The following is a 4,257-nucleotide window of genomic DNA, read 5'->3' on the forward strand; positions in this document are numbered from 1 at the left end:
GAAGAAGCTCAATATCTTCAGCCAAAACAAGGCCAGGAGCTGATTGTGGAACAGACCATCAACTGCTCATATGCAAGTTCAGGTTGAAACTGAAGACAATTAAAACACTCCATGAGAGCCAAAATATGGCCTTGATTTTATCCGTCCTGAATTTAGAAACCATCTAAAGAATAGATTTGATGCATTGAACACCATTGACTGAAAACCAGAAGAATTGTGGGATGACATCAAGAACATCATCCATGAGGAAAGAAAAGGTCATTAAAAAGACAAGAAAGGAAGAAAAGACCAAAGTGGATGTCAGAGGAGACTCTGAAACTTGCCCTAGAACGAAGAGTAGCTAAAGCAAATGGGAGAATTGACAGGATAAAAGAGCTGAACAGAAAATCTCAAAGAGCAACTTGAGAAGACAAGTCAGTTATTATAATGAAATGTGCCAAGAGTTGGAGTTAGAAAACCAAAAAGGAAGAACATGCTCGGCATTTCTCAAGCTGAAAGAACTAAGGAAAAAATTAAGCCTTGAATTGCAATATTGAAAGATTCCATGGGCAATATGTTGAATGATGCAGGAAACATCAAAAGAAGATGGAAGGAATACACAGAGTCAGTATACCAAATAGAACTGGTAGATGATTATCCATTTCAGGAGGTGACATATGATCAAGAACCAATGGTACTGAAGGAAGACGTCAAAGCTGCACTGAAGAAATTGGTGAAGAACATGGCTCCAGGAATTGACAGAATACCCACTGAGATATTTCAACAAATGGATGCCCCACTGGAGGCACTCAATTAGCGATGCCACGAGATTTGGAAGACACTGGCCAACTGACTGGAAGAGATCCATATTTGTACCCATTCCAAAGAAAGGTGATCCCACAGAATGTGGCAATTATTGAACAATATCATTAATGTCACATGTAAGTGAAATCTTACTGAAGATAATTCAAAAACGGTTGCAAGCAGTATATTGACAGAGCTTCCAGAAGTGCAAGCTGGATTCAGAAGAAGATGTGGAACGAGAGATGTCATTGCTGATGTCAGATGGAGATTGGCTCAAAGCAAAACCATTTTGGGATAGAAGCTAATAATTGTGGACTAACCCTAAATTTGTAAGTTCTAAGATGAGCATGCTTAAAAAGCATATAGGATTACAGTTCTAGGTAATACAAGAGCAAGAGACAATCGGTGTTTATTTCAGCAGGAGCTCTTCTTCTGGTTACCTTCCTCCTTTCAGAGGGTGGGGATTGGGAGGCCCAAGGCGCTGCCTACATAGGATCCCCTTCTTCACTGTGGAGAATATAAAAGAGAAGAGGTTGATGAGATCAAGTAGAACAGATTTTGTGGTGGAGAATCTTACAAACACAACTGAACCAGATTAGACCAAGGAATCATGGAGATTGCAGTCAAGGGTCACCATGAAACAGCACAGAGTAAGAGGGTGAAGTGTCCACTGGGGAGTGGGAATCAAGCCTGGAGCCCAGCATGGTTGCCAGGGCACACCTCCAGAGTTGGAGTGGATCTGTCCTGCAGCAGCAATATGCTGTCCTGATTCCTTTGGTAAGAAGAGCCACCCTGCGAGCTCTTAGTTCATAAAGTTAGAAATTTAAACTGCATAGCACCTCTACTGCAAAGCCGAGTCAGTGTTAAACCATAGTTTCAAGTTACTGCAGTTACCGGAGTAAAGTAGCTGGGAGTTAGTATGCTGTCAATCAGCTGAGATCCTTGTGTCACAGCAGTTCCTGGGATTATTCCTCTTCATGACTTTTAAAATACTTTCTACATATTTTAATTGCTAAATTATATCTTTCTGATTAGTTACAGCAGCTTATTTTAAAATCTGTTCTGTTTGCATCAGAATTTAAGAACATGAGGTTTGGTCTTTGAAGTACAGTTCCAGATTTTACTAATTTGTTTGATACAATCCTTATTGACTTGACAAAATGATAGCCCATTTGGGACTCATTCTAAATAGTAGTCTTTGATCTGAAAAGTATCTCATATTTTTGTGAGCTCTTAAAAACATAAACCTTTGCCTATAAGAGAAGCCTTTCTTCATGATCCTTTAATCTCGTGGTCCGTGTAGGACTTCTAGCATTATTTTATGTTTGATGTTTGGTAATAGGGATTAAACTTAAACTGAGATCTCACTTGCAGCAGTCCATTTTGAAGATATAAATCTGAGGACTTCCCAAAAGATTAGAACATTTATCCAATAGATTGAGCCCATTGAAAAACTCCATTTCTGGACTTTGAAATATTTGGAAAATCCATATTGCTTCTGGTCACAATACCTCCATGATTTACTTACATCAATGTTATGCCAGAGTTGGGGGAAAGAACTCACATCATTTTTACTTAGGTAACTTGAATATGCTTTTCCAAGAAAAGTTTTTTCCAGAATTGGATAGTATGGTAAAAATGGTTTGAGTATGGGTTATAGTTCTTACCTCTGTAACTGGAGATATTCATCAACAGTGAACTCAGAAGCTAGAGGTCAACAGTGTAAAATACATACAGGAACCAAGCATACAAACAACACAAATTGGTAAAGCAGGCCATTTTATAATGGAGTATTTGTCTTTTGGGGGGTGTATTTTATTTGCATGTTAAATATACAGCAGGATTTCATTCATTCACTTTCTCCTATTTGTCTTGAAATACACAACCCTCTTGTCTATGCTGTTTTCTCACTTGGATGACTTATCTCACTTGGAGCAGCACAGAGCTTCTAAATAAAAAGCCCCTGTGACTCTTGGTCTTGGGGCCAGGAAGACTGTGCAGGGAGGGGTGGGCACAGGTCCTGGAAGGCTGTAAAGTGGACATCTCTTGTAAGTTACAGCTGATTGTCACCAAGGAGGTATGAGGGCAAGTCTGAAATATTCATGTGAAATTGCCCTAAATTTTATTTATTTAAAAATTTTTATTGTGATTTGGGTCAAAATTTACAGAGCAAATTCATTTTCCATACAGTAGTTCATACACATTTTGTTTCCTGACATTGACTACCATTCCACACAATGTGATAGCTCTCTTCCCACCTCCTCCCATTATCTCTTCCCTGTGACCTTCCCTCCCATGCACTCCCCACCCCCAGTAGTCTCCTCATGCACACAGTCTTTCTGTTCTCCCATGATTGATGGTTCCAAGGAGTGTATCTTCCTGATGTAAATGTTCACCCCATATGCCTGTTGTTGTTTGACTGGAAGCCACAGGAGTGAGTTCAGTTTCAGACCTGAAGGGTCATTAAGGCCCATAGACTCAGGGGTCTCACCAGGCTCTATCAGACCAGCAAACCTGGTCTTATTTATTATTATTTTTTTTAATGATTATGAGTTTTATTCCAAAATTGCCCTAAATTTTTGATGTTAACAATTGAAATAATTTGCATCCTTATGTTTTCCTTTCACAGAACTAAAATTTCTTAAAATTAATTTGGCTACCTAAATACTGTTTGTGTATTTTAAATTCTGGCCACTCCTTGGAAGGAAGACTGGGCAATCTACTTCCATAGAGATACCTCCTCAGAAACCCAAGGAGAGTTCACTATGAGTTGGAGCTGACTCAACGGCAGCGAGTTTGGTTTTGGTTTTGGTTTTGGAAATACATAGAACCAATTTGATGATGGCTGACAACAACCAATACTATGCAACCAACAGTACTAAAATAAAGACAGGAAAAAAGAAAAGCTTGGAATAGGAAACCATCACCATTGAAAGTATGTTGGCAGAATTTTGGACAAATATGACTGAACATGTGGAAGAATATTTTAAAATTTTCTTTCATGATGTGACAGAAAAATGTGGAAATGCAGGCTTGTATTGTCACGTTGTTATGTGCCATCGAGTCAGATCCAACTCATAAAGACCCCTCCTTGTGTTTCTGAGGCAGTATCACTATGGAAGTAGATTGCCCAACACACAGCACACTTTTTCTAGGACCCAACACCTGCACCAGTTTTTAGTTTATAATAATGTTCATCAGAGAATGACTACCCTATCTTGCTTTTCCATGTTTTGTTTGTTTGTTTTCTTTGCCATATTGGAAGTGAAGGACAAATACTCAAACACGATTTTGTTTATAGATACTGTTCTGGTTACCTAGTGCTGCTCTGACAAGAAATATACTGCAAATGGGATGGCCTTAACAAACAGGAGTTTATTCTTACAATTGGAAGCTTTAAGTCCAAGTTCAAAGTGCCAGGCTCTAGGGGCTGGGTGAAAGCCCCTCAACCTTGGGGTCCATCTCTGCCTCCTG

Source organism: Orycteropus afer, unplaced genomic scaffold (genome assembly GCF_000298275.1).
Source record: "Orycteropus afer afer isolate SDZICR_OR568_19922 unplaced genomic scaffold, OryAfe1.0 scaffold00332, whole genome shotgun sequence".
Classification (NCBI taxonomy): Eukaryota; Metazoa; Chordata; class Mammalia; order Tubulidentata; family Orycteropodidae; genus Orycteropus; species Orycteropus afer.